Source organism: Acipenser ruthenus, chromosome 14 (assembly GCF_902713425.1).
Source record: "Acipenser ruthenus chromosome 14, fAciRut3.2 maternal haplotype, whole genome shotgun sequence".
Classification (NCBI taxonomy): Eukaryota; Metazoa; Chordata; class Actinopteri; order Acipenseriformes; family Acipenseridae; genus Acipenser; species Acipenser ruthenus.
Window position 1 is genome coordinate 28,217,727 of NC_081202.1, and position 22,081 is coordinate 28,239,807.

Sequence of the window (22,081 nt, forward strand, 5' to 3'; positions counted from 1 at the left end):
GGTACCCCTTAGAAAAGATAATAAATAATGGGATTATAGTGATATTTCAAACTAATTAGTTTCTTTAATTAGTATCACACATGTCTCCAATCTTGTAATCAGTCATTCAGCCTATTTAAATGGAGAAAAGTAGTCACTGTGCTGTTTGGTATCATTGTGTGCACCACACTGAACATGGACCAGAGAAAGCAAAGGAGAGAGTTGTCTGAGGAGATCAGAAAGAAAATCATAGACAAGCATGGTAAAGGTAAAGGCTACAAGACCATCTCCAAGCAGCTTGATGTTCCTGTGACAACAGTTGCAAATATTATTAAGAACTTTAAGGTCCATGGAACTGTAGCCAACCTCCCTGGGCGCGGCCGCAAGAGGAAAATCGACCCCAGATTGAACAGAAGGATAGTGTGAATGGTAGAAAAAGAACCAAGGATAATTGCCAAAGAGATACAAGCTGAACTCCAAGGTGAAGGTACGTCAGTTTCTGATTGCACCATCCGTCGCTTTTTGAGCGAAAGTGGGCTTCATGGAAGAAGACCCAGGAGGACTCGACTTTTGACAGAAAAACATAAAAAAGCCAGACTGGAATTTGCTAAAATGCATATTGACAAGCCACAATCCTTCTGGGAGAATGTCCTTTGGACAGATGAGTCAAAACTGGAGCTTTTTGGCAAGTCACATCAGCTCTATGTTCACAGACGAAAAAATGAAGCTTTCAAAGAAAAGAACACCATACCTACAGTGAAACATGGAGGAGGCTCGGTTATGTTTTGGGGCTGCTTTGCTGCGCCTGGCACAGGGTGCCTTGAATCTGTGCAGGGCACAATGAAATCTCAAGACTATCAAGGCATTCTGGAGCGAAACGTACTGCCCAGTGTCAGAAAGCTCTGTCTCAGTCGCAGGTCATGGGTCCTCCAACAGGATAATGACCCAAAACACACAGCTAAAAGCACCCAAGAATGGATAAGAACAAAACATTGGACTATTCTGAAGTGGCCTTCTATGAGTCCTGATCTGAATCCTATCGAACCCATCAAACCTGAGACAGCTGGAGCAGTTTGCTCAGGAAGAGTGGGCCAAACTACCTGTTAACAGGTGCAGAAGTCTCATTGAGAGCTACAGAAAACGTTTGATTGCAGTGATTGCCTCTAAAGGTTGTGCAACAAAATATTAGGTTAGCGGTCCCATCATTTTTGTCCATGCCATTTTCATTTGTTTTATTATTTACAATATTATGTTGAATAAAAAATCAAAAGCAAAGTCTGATTTCTATTAAATATGGAATAAACAATGGTGGATGCCAATTACTTTTGTCAGTTTCAAGTTATTTCAGAGAAAATTGTGCATTCTTCATTTTTTGTGGAGGGGTACCAACAAATTTGAGCATGTCTGTACCTTGTAGCTGTTAAACTGTCAATATATTGCCTGCTTACATGTACCCCCCCCCCCCCTTTATGAGCTAGGAAACAAATAAATCATCTCTGAGAAATACTTACTGGCTAGTTAGTTCAACATTTTCAAAGTATAAATTAAAAAAATAAAAACAATGGACAAAAATGCAACCCCATCTTAGAAGTTATCCACAAACAAAATATGGACCAGATTTCCGAAGTTTTAATCAGGACTGGTTCAGAATGTTCCCTTGGATTGAATATAGTGTAACAACTAATGGGATATTCTGTTTTCCATGTTGAGTTTTCCCCGCCTCAAATAGAAATCTAAATAATAAAACAACCGTTGTAAATGATGGCATCTGTAACTGGAAGAAAGCTTTACAGAAAGATGCCGGATTGCGTCTTCATGACCACAGTGCAAAGCATAAAGATGCTGTAGTTCAGTGGCAGTGTTATAAAACAAATAAAGACAAAGGGAGATCAGACATTTTCCTCACAATTAAGTTAAGCGCACAAAGCCCTTGTGCAAGAAAATCGCTACTATGTTAAAACTGTAGCAGAGGTTCTTCTTTTCACTGCCCGGCAGTGTTTAGCACAAAGAGGACATGCTGAAAGTCAAGCAAGTTTAAATCATGGGAACTTTCTAGAACTGATGAGTTTAAAAAAAATTCAAAAAAAGTTGAAGTATGGACCCAAAACTGCTACCTACACCCATTCATCAATACAAAATGAACTTGTCAGTGTTATGGCCAACATTGGGAGAGAAAAGATTAGGAGTGAAATTGAAACATCAGAGTGCTTTGCTTTAATAGTAGATGAAAGATGTGAGTAAACAGGAGCAGATGTCCATAGTCCTTAGATACGTTCATGAGGAAGCTGTGGAAGCTGTGCTCAACTATATCCAAGAAGTCCTTGCTCGGAGTGGTATAGATGCCCCAAAGTGTGTTGCTCAGACTTATGATGGAGCAAAAGTAATGAGTGAGCATTTAGGAGGTGTGCAGGCTTTATTTTGGCAGACTGTACCGCAAGCTCTTTGTGTTCATTGCTTCAATCATCGTTTGAACTTAGCAGTTGTAGACACATGCAGGGGATTTAATGAAGCATCCAGATTTTTTGTACTTCTGGAGAAACTTTATGTTTTCATATCTGGATCAGCTGTGCATTGCCGTTTTCTGGAGGTGCAAAGGTCACTGAATTCTGAAAAAAGAGTGATCGAGCTAAAGCACTTATCTGATACTCGGTGGGCATGCCAGAGCTCGGCTTGCCTAGGTAATGTGAGGGAGGTGGAAGCCCAAGGTCTACTTCTGCAGCTTAACTTCAAGTTTGTATTCTGTTTCACCCTATTTTCAAGAATTCTGAAAGATCTGAAATCATTGTCTGATTACCTGCAAGACCCTAAATGCTGTTTATCCTCTGCATGTATGCTGGTAGATAACACTTTGGATGAGATGCAGAAACTGAGAGAAAAACCCTCGGAATTTGAAGCATTGTGGAAGGAAGCTATTTCTCTGGCTAGAGAAAATGACATGGATGAAGATTCAGTGCAACCAAAACCAAAAAGACAAGACAAAATTCAGTGACAATAATAGCATCATGAATGGCATCAGCAGTTTGGATCCCAGAAGCGATAACTTCCTCCACACCTCAGTGTTGAAGCCATTTGCTGTGCATTACAAGTGTGACATTGACAGCATAGAAGCTGAGGCTCAGCTTGCAGTTTGTATGAAAACACAATATGAAGACAAAGAGCACTTGTCATTGCCATTACTGACAAAAACTGGAGTTGAAAACACAGTAGTTCAACAATTGGTAACTTTGGAATAGTAGCCTATTTATTTGCACTGAAAACAATATAACATTGGTCATTTATGACAACATAACAGTCATTTTGAGTTAACAGAAAACAAAAAATAATAATCATATGTAATTATACTTTCTTAGAGCTTCTTAATTTATCTCCCTTAGGTTTCCGTTCCTGTTTTCATTTGCTTGAGCCAGATGACTACAACACATCTGCAGACCAGACTTCATCATGTATTACAAATGATTTCACCTTCAAATGCAGATCAAAACTAAAACAATATAAGATAAATGAAAGCTAGAGAGCAAGTCAAAATGATGACTAGCCACAACAGCAAATAACAAACAGTACATTCATCTTAGACTAAAACTGCTAAAGCAAAATCAAACAGAAAATCTAAATTACTGAACAAAAACACATCCAATCCAAATTAACAGCGGATAGTAGCCACAGATCTGGAAAGATTGGTGATGAATTAAAACTTGAGATTGCATTACACATGCAAATGTTAAAGGCCAGCTTCATTCTTACATTAGCAGAAAAGAATGACACCTTCAATAATCAGACCCGTTACTGTTTACAAGCTAATTGGATTTAGATTACAATCTAAAACACCTTGAACCAGTCCTGATTGATAATTGTTTAAAGCTTATCTTCTGTGATGAACAGTTAATAGTTATTTTGATTCCTGCTCCTAGAAATGATATCTATTTGGCTTAAAGAATCTAGTCATTAACATATTGTCCGGGCTTTCAGACTCACCCTCCCCTTAGCAGTTGAAATGTGATAGTGAAAATATTCTTGTTAACATACACAAAGCAGTTCTTATATAAAAAAATGAGAGAATCAGAAGTGAAAATCAGTTTGTCATGGTCATAATAAGTGTGATGCTTTTGTCCAGGTTGAACCAACAATAATCTCTATATTACTTGGATCCAAGTGTGAAAACAAACATGATGGCTTCCTGAGGGTGTTTTGGGCATGTGCGTAGTTTGACTTTTCTATTTGGGGGTGCTGAAGCATAAGACAAGATAGTATATGGTCCGGCTTGGAGGTATGGGAACCCTGGTGGGGGGTGGTGAGGGTTAAAGCTAGAGATTTTAAACCTGCAAAAGAGCAAATTTGACTTAATAGGAGCCCAAAGGGCCTTCCTAGAACTACACTCACATAATTTGATAAAGTTATACACATAGCAGAGTCTTGGATTCAATATACGGCTTTTTTTAAAACATTGTATCTAAATGCTGCCTTTCAAAATGGCACATTTGTAAGAGCACAGTAAGCTTTTCTTTTTTTTTTTTTTTTAATAATGCCAGGATGTTGTATCAACATAAATCTGAGTTATTACTAAACTGCTAAAATCAACAACAAAGCTGCCAGAAATAAGTACAGTAATAAGTACAGTAATGAATAAAACATGCCAATGTGTACCAGTACACAATATATTAAAACATATGCAAATATAGTAATTGCAGTAACTTCATATTACACTGCAGTTCAAATTGGCATGTGTGATTTTTCTCAAGATTAACTGTTCTGTTCTATAAACAAAATAATGAAACAGTGGCTTGGAATATGGAGATTAGCCCAATGATAATAGTTAAGTCTTAACAGTTACAGCTACCTTCCCCAGTTTCAGATCAAACCCAACAAATAGGTCTTTTCTCAGGCCTCTCATATGTGGACTACTGGAGCTAGTGCCCACCCGCTAATAAGACATTGAATTGTAATATTTATTTACAGTAGTCCGTCACGTATCCGACTGCGTAAGGGAGTAAGGGGCGGATGTGTAAAAAGGCAGATAAATGAATCCTGTATAAATATCATTATACACCGCTGTAACAATTACTATATTCACACAATTATTGTTTTGATATTCAGCTTTTATTAGGGAGCTCCTCTAAATACCTTGTTTAGAAGGATACAGGGTAGGTATTAATGCTTGTGACAGAATAGCCGTCTGCCATGTGGGTGCGTGCGTTCTCTGCTGTGTGACAGACAGGACAGCAAGACGGAGGTTGAAGTTGATATGCCCCGCAGACGAACAGGAATTATTTACATAGCCACACACTGAACAGCTCACGTGACACTACCAGCAATGGCTGCACACAGATCACTATAACACAGTGTACAAAAACTTTGGTAGGATCTACAATCTCTGATCTAATCTTCTCTGTTCAATGTTAAACTAACGTTACTGAAGCTTGATTATGGCAGATAAACGTTTCGGGCGGATACACGACGGATTACTGTATTTGTTTTCGTTTGAATGTTACACTCTCTCCCAGCCTCTGCTCCCTTCCCCCTCCCTCAAAAACTATGATTTAACATGTTATTACCTTTTTTCATTTGAAAAATACTGCCGCACCTGTTTCTACTTCCCGCTTCTGGCTTATCACGTGCAATCCTTTGATTCATGGTTCACTCCCAGCGTATGCACGAACATGGCAAAGTCAGGAGGTGGAAAAAATGGTGCCTTTCCAATTATCATTATTATTCGCATTGGGGACAGGGCACATTTTTGGGGCTTAGCCCCCTGGGCCCAAGTCAAACTCCGCACATGGTTTTGGACTCAATTCGAGGTTTATTGCTCTAGAAGTTATAGATGATGAGCATTCAGATTTTCTTGACGCTGCCTTCGTATCACTGGAGTATCCACTAGGTTTACCCAATTGATTTTAAACAAATCCAATTCAGAATTAAGTTAATTAGTAATGATAAATGTTGCAGTCAAAATTCTGCAGTTTATCTCTAGGTCCTCAAGCTTTTTAAAGAAAAACAACTTTATTGTTTATCTTCTATTTCACAAATGGTCTGTATCTGTGTTTTGCTGATAGCTGGGTATTTTAATTACTTTTTGGATGTTTAATTAACATCATTAATTTCGATCTTATGTACAGAAAGATGAAGATAGATAATTGTAAAAGGCAATTAAAGAAAACAGCTTTTGCCTTTTATAGGAAAAAAAACACTAATTAGGAACTAGGTTTGGCTCAGCAGCAAGCTGAAATCATATATAAATCCTCCTGAATTTTTCAAAGGACATGACTGCTACAACACAAGCTCTTTGTAAAGGTTGCTTACTCTGCCCTTTCTTTTAAGACATCAGTCTCGCTCTCTGTAAAATAAAAGGCCTTTTAAGGCATCCATCATAGCACAACCTCTCCATCGATCAACTCAAAACAAAGTTGACATCCACTTTGTCTAAGTTCCACTCTACTGACTTGTGATTCAGTATCATATTAGTGGACAGGGTATTGAGGAATGGAATCCTTTTCACACTTTCACCAGACTGACAGAAATACATTTGTTAAGAATGGCCACACACATGTTGTACAGTGCTTCACTGTTCACTTTGTGAATTTCCGTGGTGAGTAACAGACATTACTTTTCATACAGTTAAAAGAACACTTCCATGTAGACGGTGATCCTGTCAATATGCACTGTAGAGTTCTCCAGTCTCATTCAGGGTATAACTCTTAACTACAAGGTCATTGATGCAGGTACATCCAAAGAGTAAACTCATATTTTTTGTTATGTAATAAGTAATCCATGTTAAAAAAAAAAAAAAATCAATAGTTATATTTCATGGTTGAATGACAAAAATGCTTTTTCGGAACATTATCTACTTGGGTATGCACACTGAGCTAATTATTTTTTAAGAGCCTCAGGGGGAAAATATAAAAAATGCGATTACATTAAACATGAATATTATTTGTTTTGCTCATACAACTTTTGAGAGTGCTACTTTGGATACACAGAGGCAGTAACACCCCACAAAATACATAGAGAATCAGAGACACTACAGAAATCTAGGGTTTGCGTTCACAATCAGAAATAATTAGTTTTCATAAACTTACGTTAAACCCCTTTTCAGTTTTGTATAGAGAAAAGCTCTGCAAGAGATATAACTTATACCCATGAATGTTTGGACTTACTGTAAATTCTCTTTTTAGCATACATGAGACACTTGAGTGACTATGACTGAAGCATATGCACTTAATCACCTAATTAGTCAGACAGTTAATTGGACACTGGATATGGAGTGATTTCAGCTGTTGAATTGCAAGCTTGAATAAAAGCAATAAAGAAAATCACAGAAATAAAAACAATATGCCACATCTGTCAAGAGAGCAGCACCTTCGTGCAATCGGCATGTTGGAGGATGGACTAGGGCAGTGTACTGTGGCTCGCCATCTTTGGTTTTCACAGCCAGCAATTTTAAACCTGGCGAGACGGTATAACCAGACACACACTGTCAATGACAGGCCACGAACTGGGAGACCAAGAGTGCAAACACCTGCCTAAGATTGACAGATTATTTTGCAGCATCTTCGTGATGTCAATTGTTAATCAGCACAATAAAAAGTCACTACACCTGCTCTAAAACAGAGTTTGTCATTTTTCGATCATATCTAGTGAATTTTATCCACATATAAGTGATAAGTTTCTTTTGATGCTCAAATATAAGTGATACTTTTTTGATGCTCAGTGTATATATATACACACACACACAGTCAAAAGTTTACATACCCCAATGGAAATTTAAAAAAAATAATAATTATAGGACAAATCTTTTGTGGCAAAAGTTTTGCTTTTGTGGGTGAGGAAAACAGTTACAATTATTTATTTCACAATTTTTTTTTTTTTTTGCAAAACTCCAAAAATGCTAATTCAAATGTATTCATACCCTGACAAGGAAAATGAAATTAATAGCTAGTTGAGGCACCTGTAGCAATAATAAACTCTTTTAAATGATTAGGATATTTGCCAATGAGCTTTTGGCATGATTATTTAGTGATTTTTGACCATTCTTCAACGCAAAATTGTTCCAGTTCATTCAAATTCCGAGGACTTCTCTTGTGCACAGCCGTCTTCAACTCATAGTAGATTCTCAATTGGATTTAGATCGGGACTTTGACTAGGCCATTCCAGAACCTTTATTTCATTCATCTTTAACCATTCTGAAGTAGATATTGATGTGTGCTTTGGATCATTGTCGTGTTGGACCGTCCAGTTGCACTTTAAACCAAGTTTTGTAGCAGAGGGTTTCGGATGATTGGCCAATATGTTTTGGTATGCTATGGAATCTATTTTACCATGTATTGGAACTAAATGTCCTGTACCATTAGAAGAAAAACAGTCCCATAGAAGGATATCACCACCTCCATGCTTCACAGTAGGTATGGTGTTCTTTTCTTTGTACTCCTCACCAGACTTTCTCCAAATGTATCAGCCTGACCAAATAGCTCACTCCACAAAACCTTTGACCAGAACTCATATCCATCATTCTAATGCCGTTTTGCAAACTTTAAGCAACTGTCCTTATGACGTTTTCCTAAGAGTGGCTTTTTCCTTGGCCTATGACCATTGAGACCTTCACCGTGCAATACTCGACCTATGGTTGAAATGTAAACCCCAGTCCCATTTGCAGCAATTCTCTTTGAATATCTTTGGCAGTCAATCTCGGACTGTTATTAACCTTTCTCACAATTCTTCTACTTGTTGTTGGTGAAAGAACCTTCTTTCTTCCAGACTGAGGGAGTGTTGTGACAGTACCAGCGTTGAGTCTTGTACTTCTTGATAATAGAAACAATAGTTGAAATTGGGATACTCAAATACTTGAAGATCTTCTTGTATCCTTCTCCAGCTTTACATAAATAATAATCAAAACAAAACAAAAGCCTAACTCCATAAAGGGACGCTAACTAAACTTTTATAAATCCCTACCTAACACAGGATGGCTAAGCTGTTTACCTGTAACAAAAGTTACTGGTACATACACACACACAGTACCTTTTTTTTTGTCCACACAGGACTCTGGAACATATGGCTTCACAGCCTGGCACACAGCCCTGACTGTAGGATTTACACCCCTTTTAAGCAGGGGCCGCATTAAATCAATTGGAGTCAGGTGTTCCTCATCCTGGCTTCCTCCCATGGCATTCTGGGCGATGTAATCCTTTAGCTCCTCCTGGACTACATTTCTCTCCTCCTCCCCCTAGTCTGTCACAGTATATATGTTTCATATTACAATTGTGTTACCATATTTTTCTGTGGTTTTGTAAGACTTCCATATTATCGATATCAAAATACATGCACAATATCAATATACAATTTTCATATTGTTGTCCACTCCTAATAATAATGTAATAATTATTATTGATATACTAAGAATAGGGCTAAAAGGCTGCAGCCCTTCTTTGAATCTGTAATTGCCAGAATATTAATTACAGAGCTGTTACTGCAAATATCTTCTTGTTCCTTGAATTTGTTGTATTGTTAAATGTGTCTGTCTGCTTGGACTATGTAATTTGTAACTATGTTTGCACAATAGAAGTACCATGGTATCTATTATGAGTACAACTGTAATCAAATGCTGTACCATGTTACTAATTATTTTGCCATGGTAGTACTATCCTGTACCGTCAATGTACCATGCAGTACCACAGTACCACCTTGGTAATCCCACAGTACTTTTTTGTAAGGGCCTGCAGATATATCAACAACAACACATGGAATAATTTGATCCACTTGAGCTGGAATCATCCAATTAGTTTGATAACTTTTTATTTTGTCATTTATTTGGCAGACACCCTTATCCAAGGCGACAAATTAGGTCAAATATATTGGAAGCAGGTAGGAAAATGCTAATGGAAGTTCCCCTCTGTTTCAAAAATAATATTAATTGTTACAAATTTACATATTCATTTTCCAGACTTTTATTCAGGTATCTGAAATGCAAATATTCTTGTATTCAGTCATCTCCCGTTGGCTAAGAGCAGAACGGAAATATTGCTGGGAGTAGGGCAAAAAAAATAAAAGATAAAAGGAATAACATTAGCACAGCAGCGCAGACAAAATTAATAATTCACTTGAGTCTCTGAATTTTAGCTTGTTCATGAATCTATAATCTTTAATGGAAGAGGGAGAACATTTAAAATCCACTATATCTATAATATATTAAAGCATGCCTTTTAGCCCTTGATAGTTGCAATTTAACCTCGGAAACATGTCCAGCTGTAAACTAATGGTCCAGCATCGAAAGCAGGCATTATACCTAAAGTAAAATATTAACATGAAATCATTTTAAAGTCAGTATTTTATACATTAAAAAATACAACACATGCTTAATATATGTATGATAGGATAGATACGCTACCTAAACCTCAAGTTTTTTCAGGATGTCAGGTAACACAAAGGGACATATTTGGAAGCAAGTGCAAAGAGAAAAAAACAATTAACAATTGTCATTGTGCTAAAAACAACTGCCAAATTACAAAACAACCAACAACTGTGATAAAGATAACAAATGGGGTTTGGCATTGTATGCTGTTACATATGTAATAATCAAGTATAAGTGCCTGGGGAATAACTAGACCGGAGAAAAAGTGGATCGCCGTCTAGAATTTAAAGGGGAGGTTCCATTGTTTCTAAGGTTTACGCCTACTAGTACTACGTCTGGGGAATTAGTAGATCGAGCCCAGGGAATAAGTCTATCGGATATATTAACTAAAAAATAAATCATTTAAAATTAACTTTATAAGTGTCATTTATATGTTTGTTTAACAAACGTTATAGCAACTCGAGAAGTTTTTGTTACATATTTAAAGTGTCAGCAGTACTGTAAGGATAGGTAAGCGATTATCAAAAAATTAAAGCTCAATTTTCAGTCATGGACAAAATCGAGCTCCATGCTGCGGTTACTAACTTAGGCCACGATGCACATCAATCACTGATGCACTTGTATTGTTATCATTATTTATTGTGCGCTTCGTTCTTTCATTTATTTTTATAGACAGTACTAATTTTTATTTTCCAAAATAGGTACATAGGCTACATGACAAAACTCCTGTTCCGATTCAAAAAAAAAAAAAATGAAATGTGTTTACTAATTTAGCTATCATGTTTGATGTCTTTAAAAAAAAAAAAAAAAAAAAAAAACGATGTTAACGTGTCGTCTTTGTAAACTATGATAGTTAACGCTAGGCCTACTGACAAAATAAGAATAGACCTTGCAATACTACAATAATACTGTATGATTGTATGTCATTAGAATATATTACTAAAACATTTTAATTTCGATTAAAGATTGACAGCATTTTGATGTGTAAAAAAATCTGATTAACAATGACATTTTTACAGGCAGAAAAAAGCTGACAAGTGTTTAACACTAGGCCTAGTTATAAAGAGCGACGTAAGTTACAGTATAACTGAACACTTTGCATCGCACATATATTTCACAGACCGAAAATAAATAAATAAAAAAGAAAGTGGCCTGTGAATACATTACCATATGAAAAATGAAAATGAAAATGTTGATTCATGTAGTTAACCTCCCCTTTAATCAAACTGCAGCCGCGCCTTCCTTTTGCCTTACTGCGCTTGCGCGGTCCACTTTTTCCCCGGTCTACTAATTCCCTATGACACCGGGTTGCCGACGGGATATTTACACGCAGCCAGCATTAGTAATGAACAGGTGCCAAAGGCAACCAACCCTTTGGGTTTTAAAAAGGACAAGTATTGTGAGCTCAGGTTGAATGAGGTGGCACCAATGTGTCTATGTGTTTTAGTAACGAAACTGAGATGTGTAATATTTTAAGTGAAAAAGTGTTTTATCTGGGTACTTGTATAAATGCATATACTTTATTTAAGTTTAGCCATATAACTGCATGATTGAGGGTAGTTACATGGTTTGGGTAGGAGTTATGTGCTACAGCACGTGCTCCAATTGGCTGGAACAACATTGAGCATTGTATAGCATTAAATGACTCCACATAGTTATATATTTTGTTATATGGTATTTTAAATGCCACTATAACGTGGGTGACCAAAGCTGGCTTTTCCAGTCCTGGTCTTGTTTCATTGAACCAATTAACCTTCCATCCTGATCTTAAAGTAGTTAGGTATATCATTGTACCTGGAGTGGATTTGCCTTCCAGGACTGTGATTGGACACTTACTGCACTGTAAATATATCAACACTATAATTAAAATGTAATCCCATGGGTTGGTTGCAGGGATGAGCAATTAAATTCATGCTTCTAGATTTATACCATTATAATTATGTGATTATGCTGTGAAATTGTGCTTTTGCAATTGATTCAAAACAAAGAACCACACAATTAGAATATATATTAAAACCTGTAAGAGCACATGATTAGTATGCAAACATATTTGTATATTAGAGAAAATAGAAACTCATCATGCAAAATTGGCAACCAAAAATGTAACAAAATAAAATATGTAGGAGAGACAGGTACAACATCTATAAAATAATACAGACTCACCTTTCAAACATAAGAAATAAAAAAGCAAATGAACCAATAGTTCAAACTTTACAAAATGAACATCACATGAATGCCCTACAATTTGTAGTTTTAGAATAAATAACATTGGATAATATACAATACAGAAGAATAAAGGAAAATAAGTGAATTAATAGATTCTATACAATGATGCCTGAAGGTTTAAATAGAAAGGAATAGTAGATCATAACTTCACTAACTATGTAGTCTGTAGCGGCTGGGGAATTCTGAGATGTGGAGCTTTAATATAAAAACTAAAAACATATATATTAAGAAGGACAGGTTTCATCAGAGTACCTTTTTTTCAAAGCTACGCGCATACAGTAACTACAGATTGGGGAAAAAAGTCACAAAAAAATAAATACAAAAAAGATTGTAAGTAACACAATAACGTTACTCGCACATTTCGGTTTCTATCCTGTACTTTCCCTCGGACCCCCCAGTTCAACCTGCATCACATATGGCACCGTGATTGCTTTTTTCCTTGTCAGATTGTTCGGGGAAAACCGCATCCAGTTGTTCAAGTAATGCTGCAGCAATTGATTCTGCACAGGAGCCTTGTAGCTGACTGAAACCATAAAACGCTTCCATCAATATACCAGTACACCAGTACTGGCACTTTGTTGACAGATCAGTGATATCATCAGCTTGTATAGCCACAAATGCAGTGCTTCTTAACTGCTGCACAATGAACTCCCTGGTCACGTCAAGCATACAGTCCAACAGTTTGTTTTGCACTGTTGCAGTTTAAAACGCAGTTGCAGTTTTCAAATGCTCCTCCATTGCATTATATATATATATATATATATATATATATATATATATATATATATATATATATATATATATATTAGACACAAAATCCACCAGGCCACAAAACACTCCTGGGTGCAAAGATGATTCAGTTTCATCATGTCCATGTAACGCCAATTCAAAAGCACCACAAAATCGCACACAGTCAATCAGCTTCGACGGGATGTATTTGTTTTTATCGACTTCATCGACTGTTTTACCCATGAAACACTGCGCTTGGACGACAGATAACACGCCCCACTGAGTACTGAACACACACCAGCATTGCAATTCAACACAGAGCTCAGGAATCACTGCTGCACATGTGCTACAGGGGCAGCTGGGAAACCGACCAAGTCCTTACTGCGCATGCTCATGCTCATATGCGGTGGTAGCAGTAGGCAATGTATTTACCCTACTGATTTCTGTAATGATGTTACTAGCTGCCAGCGATAAAATAGTGAATTGTTATTGAATTCAAACTGGTGGGGCGGTGCCCCAATGCCTCTTATACACCAGCCGCACCTGTATGTAGTAAATTACATCATAAACACATTTAAATAGAAATAAGTAGTGAGTATAGTTGCCATGTCATTAAAAGCCTATAAATACCTCCACTGTTTGTTTTCAAACACACTTTCCCTTGAGAAAGGAATGTTAAACATATCAAAATGTTGGGAAGTTGGCTGAGCAAAAAAAAAAATATAAATATATATGTATAAACTTGACTTGCATAAGAAACAGTGTTACTTCTTGTTACAAATCAACAAATATTAGGAAATTGTGGGATTCCATTCCCTTCTCAAAACACAATGTATTATTGGACAACTTGTGAACTTCCCACTACCTTACTTAAATTATAGCGCCATGTAACAAGACAGGAATTAGGCAGCAAGTAAAACAGTACACAAGAAGTGTCGGCTACCTCAAGGCGGAGAAATTGCTGCTGGCTTCAGCAGCAGGCTGCCATTTTGATGAATGTCTACAGCACTACATTAAGAGCAAATTACCTTCTTTTGTGGGAGGCCAGATCACTCACTCTGATAGAGTGCACAAAGTACCCCTGCTACTGAATGGCTTTAAGGCAGCAGCAATAGAAAGGGGGGATATAAATCTTTAGCATTGACTGGTAAAATCATTGTTTGGCTTCCTTTTGGACTGGTATCTAATTATGTAGAGTATAAATAATAATAATAATAATAATAATAATAATAATAATAATAATAATAATAATAATAATAATAATAAAAAATATAACCATGTTTTAAAAATGATGTGTAAGTATTGCAAAGTTGATTCTTACTGGCTTCAGATTGTATCTTTTCCTTTTAAGAAAAAAAAGTGATAACAAGTAATTGCACCTGGGAGGAAAAATGCTTGAAGAATCTTTCCCTGCATATATAACAGGGATGGCTCTGGCCTTGGAGGCCCATTCTAGACCTGGGTTAGCAGGTCAAATAAAACTACTTTGGGGCTTTAATTGACTCAATTAAACAATTGAGAACATGGTTGAAACGAATACCAGGTCTGCAAGGGCCTATCCCTGCTATAGAACAAAGTACTGAATAATAGGAAGATTGGTATGCACATTTTACCTCAACTTTATGTACTGCATTAGTGTGATGTCTGTTGACATTGTTTTACAGTAATATAAAATGATTTCAGCATCATTACTTGACCAGCACCTTTTTAACACAAGGGATGGCCCTGCAAGTGAACACAGAGATATTTTTTATTATTATTATTATTCATAGATCAAAATGCAATTAGGACTTTGGGAGCCTCACAAAGGGTGAGATTTATAATTTTTTTTAGATACAGACTTTACACTAATGTTCAGAATTCTACAGGGAAGCTTAGTCATTTATTATAGAAGATCTTGAGTAGAGGTGTACATAAATCAATATCACAAAGATTTATATATATAAAATTGTTTTTTTTTTTTTTTAGAAATTTGGAATCGGCAATTATTTTACCCTCAATTTTCTCCCAATTTGGAATGTTCAATTATTCAACCTGGCTCAGCGCTGAAACCCCTGCACTAACTCGGGGGAGACGAAGACGAGCACTCGCGTCCTCCGAAATGTGTGCCGTCAGCTCTCCGCTTTTTTTTGCACTGAAGGCCGTCGTGAAGCCATTCCAGAACAACAGCGTTGGAGGACCAGGCAGTTTTGAACTGCACACCGGCAGGCCTGCAGGCTACCAGCCAGCCACAGGGGTCGCTGGTGCATGATGAGCCAAATTTTCCTCAGCTGACGATATATTCTTGGATTTAAATTATTAATTGAACGTAAACAACAAATTACCTCTTTCCTGTAGTTTTATTTAGTTGATTTGGGGGCATATATAACCATATAAAAACATGCTAATTATTAGGTAATTGCCAATGGTTTATGTTCTTACATGGTAACTGGTGGAATAAATGTGTAATTGCATGGCAAAGGCCTATCATGGTATTACCATGTTTTTTTTTATCAGGTAACAAAATGTTTTTCACAAGCTTACTGAAATTACACAGTATTAATGGTGTAAGAGCAGGGGTAGATGGTAATTATCCAGTTATAACAATGTAATTAAATGGTTATGCATGCCCTATAATCTAAGTATATATTATTATACCTTTCTAAACAGCTGAGGGTCTGGGGATTATTAAGAAAATAATGTTTTCACTTTATAATGAAATATACCCTACGGTTACCTAGTTTGAAGTAAACAAATTAATTATTTTTCTTTAGAAATGTCCTCATAAGTGTAATTTAGTGAATTCCTACCTAGAAACTGTAAAGTTACCAGTCACAACCTTCAGAAACTAGGATCAGAAATAATTTTAAAAATATTGTGCATGGTTTTAATTTTACACCAAATTGTTTGACGGGTGCACAGGCTCATCTACTTCAGATTCTTTACTAGAATCAGTATGAAAAAGTTTGGCATCTTAGAGATCTGTCAACCCATCAACATCTTCTGTAAAACAAATTGCTTTTTTCTTTCAGGTTGGTCTTGATTATGTAAAGCAATTTAATATGCTCTCCGGTAATGTCTGCGTTTTGAAGCCAATGCTGCACCACATTAAAAAAGCATCTCTATTGGCTTGGGGCTTTAGTGAATTGTGTTTTGATTGGTGTGTCATCCCTGAAGTTTCTCTAGGAATATTTCATATTTTGTTAATTTCTTTTTGGGTTTATGAAAATTTGGGGTGATTTAGTAGGATTTCAGGTAAGCTTCGTACTTGTGATCGTCGAATCTCCAGACAGGAAACAAAAAACTAAAACTTTGCTAAAAAAATAAATAATTAAATATCGCACTTCACTTACAGACCCGACTAACTGTGTTTTGGTTGATTGTCTGAAGTCTGACTAAGGCCTTTATTGAAAAAAACACTCTTTCACTGCATTATATGCAATTATGTCATCGATTGAATTTGATTGAAATTATAATGGGTTTTCTGCAAAGGTGAGTTGTTTATTTTAAAAAAATGGTTCTGATGCCACTTCCCCCAATAATTTGTAGGGTGCTATATAGGTGGATCTGGCAGTGACTGAATCATATATACAGTAGTCTCCGGCTAAGAGAACACCCCTTGGGCAATAAGCAAAGTGTTCTTATAGCCGAATTGTTCTCTAAGACGGAGTTAGCCACCAGAACGTTAAACATTAATAAACTAACTGTGAAACTACCTTAACCCTTTGCGGTCCATTGTCGGACTGGGTCCGACATTGCAATTATTCCTCACAGGTCCTTTGTCGGACTGGGTCCGACATCATTATAGCAACGCAATAAACGGGTGTTTAGTCGTTTTTTCTCCGGAAAAAGCCGAGAAAACCATTCAATTGCCGAGTGGGAGCGACAGGAGCCGAGACAAGTCGAAAAAAAAAAAAAAAAAAAAAAGGCGTATTTCATGAATAGTCATACATGGTATCAGGTATCAGATAATGGGGCGTTCATAGTAAACAAGCTGGCTGAGTGCGTCAGCGCACTGAGAATATCACAGACATTTGCAGAGCTTTTTTCAGATGTTATAGTAATAAAATAATGACTTGGATCGCATTATTGAGGAGTTTGGTGATAAAACGAGTGATCCGGAGATGATCGATTGGTATGTACGACTATTATTATTATTATTATTTATTTCTTACATAGCTGAACGCTATAGCAAACGAAAGGGTGGGGCGGGGCTGGAGATGCCTAGTGTGTGCTTTGTTGATATGCAGGGCCATTTAAACCCGTTTGACTGTGAAAAAAAATACTTTTAAACAGCGCGTATAAAATTAACTGCGCGTGTGAAAATTAATTAGACCTGGCATGCCTGACGCGCGATTAATAAATGGACCGCAAAGGGTTAACACAGCGCCCTGACACACATTAAAAAATGTAGCAGCAATATACAAGACATGCACATTATTTAAGAGAATGGTGAAGCAACTCACCTAATTTGGGATACACCAAATTGCTTGCGGCTTGTGTTAATTAAGGTTTTTTTCTAGAGCTCGAACAATTTCAAACTTTTTGTAGCAAGAGAAACAGCTTCGCATTTCGCCATTTGTTTACATGCCATTTTGTAGTGATGTGGTGCACTCGTGGAAATCAGAATACAAAATGATATAATGACGGTTCTGGAAAGATTGAATAAACCAATCAGTGTACCTCCAGACACTCACGCAATGACAAGTCACTTTTTATTGAATAAACCATTTTCATTTAAGTTTGATGATGAGTTATGAGGTTACAAAATAGTACTGTATCCGTTGTGAACGAATCGCGATCAGTTGCAAGATCAAACAATTTAAAAGCAAATGCTGGAATTTTTCTGTATAATTCTGTGTAAATAAATATAAAACTATAAAAAAGGGGCAGAAATATTAATCCAGAAATAGGACAACAATTTTTTATTTCTGCTGGGTTGTTTTTTTGGATAATAATAATAATAATAATAATAATAATAATAATAATAATAATAATAATAATAATAATACAAATTTCACTTATATAGTGCTCTTCATGCAAGCATTCCCGGGCGCTTTACAAAATAAATATAAAAAAGCCTGTGTCTAATATATAATTCAGCTACAAATAAACAGACCCAAACAAATATGTTTTCAAACAGGATTTAAAAGATTAAATTGTGCTAGCATTCCTGATATGAATCGGGAGCAAGTTCCAAAGACGAGGGGCATTATAACTGTGAGGAGGCTGTGTGGTCCAGTGGTTAAAGAAAAGGGCTTGTAACCAAAAGGTCCCCGGTTCAAATCCCACCTCAGCCACTGACTCATTGTGTGACCCTGAGCAAGTCACTCCTTGTGCTCCGTCTTTAGGGTGAGACGTAATTGTAAGTGACTCTGCAGCTGACGCATAGTTCACACACCCTAGTCTCTGTAAGTCGCCTTGGATAAAGGCGTCTGCTAAATAAACAAATAATAATAACTAAATCCCATGCCTCCGACGGAGTTCAAAAGAATTTTAGGGACTGTCAGAAGATTAGCATTTTCCGATCTCAGGGAACGACCAGGAACATATGGGGTCAGCAGATCTTGAAGATAAGAAGGTCCAAGACCATGTAAGGCCTTATAGGTAATACAAATAACTTTTAAATAATAATAATAATAATAATAATAATAATAATAATAATAATAATAATAATAAAAGCATCAGTAATGAAACAAACAAATGAGATGGATGCTGTAATTGTATCAATTGATTAAAAACCAAGATTAACAAAGATTAAAATGTTTAATCACAAGATTAATCGTGATTAATTTTCTTAATCGCTTGACAGCCTAATATATATTCATTAATTACTATATGTGTAAGAATTATTATACAGTATTATGTTTATTGTCAGATGCTGTAGCATATGACTGATCTGTGTATTAAAAGTCTGGGTATCAGACAGGTAACTCTCCATGAGCCTGTAAGCAAACTGAACCTATCAATTAACCCAAGCATCCTTACCAGCCAATCCATAAAACCTGTCAACCTAAAGGAAAAAATAAGCTTTACTTCTCAAAAAATAACTGCTTTGCGTTTCAGTCCTACCAACCTCCACCCCTCACTTATTTGTTCTACCCTGGGAGGTCACAGTCGGTCTGCTTCCCGGGCCTATTACAGCATCAAAATTAGTTTCAAAGAGAACTTATTCTCTGCATAAATAGTTATACAATTTATTTTTGCACAAAAAAAGATCACACACATTCTTACACAGAAAATAAATGTGGTATAAATAGAATAAATAATGGGTTTCAGTGGAATATCAAAATTAATCCAATTCATAAAACAGACTGTGACATCCCAGCTACACAATAATCCCGCAGGAACCCATTATGTATTTTCTCTGTCTTACTCCTGAGTGCCGTGGTGGCGATAAAGGGATTTTTTTTTCTGTTCTTGTGAATTGGTTGACTCAGTTTATGGACACTGTCATGCAACAAATTCCATTTCACATAATGACAATCTCTATGTGTAGGCAAAGAAGCAACAGTATAAGACATACAGAATTTATGTTCTTTTTGGTTTTGTGGTCAGTGATGTATTGCTTTTTATTACACTACTGTATGTAACAGTATCAAAGCAAGCAAACAAGAAAAAAACAGTAGAAAATAAAACAAATTAAAAGCTTTATACAAAAAGGACACAAATGAAGAACTCATCCTGCCTGGAAAATCTTAAGAACATAAGAACATAAGAAAGTTTACAAATGAGAGGAGGCCATTCAGCCCATCTTGCTCGTTTGGTTGTTAGTAGCTTATTGATCCCAGAATCTCATCAAGCAGCTTCTTGAAGGATCCCAGGGTGTCAGCTTCAACAACATTACTGGGGAGTTGGTTCCAGACCCTGACAATTCTTAATGAATTAATTTATTACTATTTCTACACCATAACCAATTTACTTTCAGTACAGTGGCGTAGCTAAGTGTGTGGTTAAATTCATTATTCAACGACATGGGAGAGAAAAAAATGTCAGCCACCTGCGACACTGTAAACCCCCATGACCTGTTTGCTTTGCTGCCTGCCTAAGCATACTTCAAAAAAACTAAAATAAATCAATCAAACACATATCTAGTTGTGATTGAGTCCTGTCATTTTTACACCAGAATCAGCATTCGACTCCTTTGCTTGTACAACGCGTGTGCACGTACTGTACCACACTAACGTGCAATGAGATGCCGAAGTCGAAGATTAATATAGAAATTATGGCACGGGGGACTGTGACGGGGGACTGTGACGGGGGACTGCCCCGTCTTTATGAACATGGTTGGTACTGGCAGGGAGGGGGTTAAAATTCCTCCCTGCCAGGAAAACATGTGAGAATGTGGCTGGAGCCCTAATTGAATAATTAGCAATTATTGATCAATTGGGCTCCAGCCACAGGGGATAAAAGCCAGGGAAAAGGCCCTGGCTAAGGAGAGTTCTAGAAGGAGAAGCAAGAGTGGTTTTGTGTGTGCTGTTTTTCTATTTTGAAACCAGTGAAGGCAACGCCCAGCCTGGGAGCCTTATTTTGTAAGTTTTGTTTTGTGGATTGTTTTGTGTGGTTGAAACTTTTTTGTTTGGCCCTTGTGCCTATTTATTTTGTATTTTTGTTTATTAAAAACTTTATTTTTGAACTTTATACTGTCTCTGAGTCTCAAACCTCGGTCAATCCTGTCACATTTGGAAATAAAGCTTCCAGGCTGGGCGTTGCTGGTTGTACCGCACGTGAAACCTTGTCTAACGAGGACACTCAGGGTTGCAATAATTAAAATATTTACGATTGTCTCTCTTTTAAATTTGTTATTAAAAAAAAAAAACATAGAAGAATGTTAAAATAATCTGTCGCTGAATTCTTTTTATTAACATTACATTCCTGTTTTGACATTATACTTCACAAACTTTAGGGAATTGAATGCCACCTTGAAGCTTGAGAAGACTGCCTCTTGCTGATAAAATACATGGTAAGTGCATCTGAGTTTGAAGTGGAGAGGTTAACCTGACATTTACATTCCCTTGTGTCTATAATGGATTTTAATAGCAGGGCCGGATCTTGTGAAACTGATGTCAATACAAAGTTTCTGCTTGACTGATGGGAGTAGTACTTTTACAAAGACTGTTACGCGACCCTGGCTTTTTGAAAGTATGCATGACAGTGATTTTGAATCAGCAAACTAGATTCAAGAAACATTCCTGAATCTTATTCTAATTCCCACAGCTACATCTAAAAATGAACCTGTATACCTGCTTAAAGTACTATATTTTTAAAATAGGCTTCTTCTGTTGTATAATTCCTATGCCAAGCCACAGTTGGTGTGTGACATGTTTTCTCGGTGTGTCACTAGTATTGCGTGTGAGTGACAGATGGAATTTGTGGAAAGTAAGGTAGCTTTGTGAGCACTCACTCCCTAAAGTAAATACCAATTAGCTAAGACAACAGTATTAGGAAGCCTGTTATCTATGTTGCATCAGTCCTATGTATTGCATGCAGTATGTTTACTCAATAAATGCTTAGACTTAAACAAATAGGAAAGTGAAATGTGTATCCATGGATTCCTGTTGGTGAATAAACGCCAACTTGGGAGTTTGTCCTGTTATTTGTCCTACTCAATAACAAACAGTTCCAGATGCCTTAAACCAAGAGGCAGTTTCTCCTCTGCACAGTTTCAAAAACTCTGTAACTCACACTTTTAAATATTGTTTCTTTCAAATTATCTTGGGCGAATAACCTTATCTCAACTTCAGCTTTCCTAAGTACTGTATGTTTTGATGTTTTTATGGTTAAATAAAGTTTTATATTCATGTTCTCTAATTGTCTGTGCATGCTCCTCTA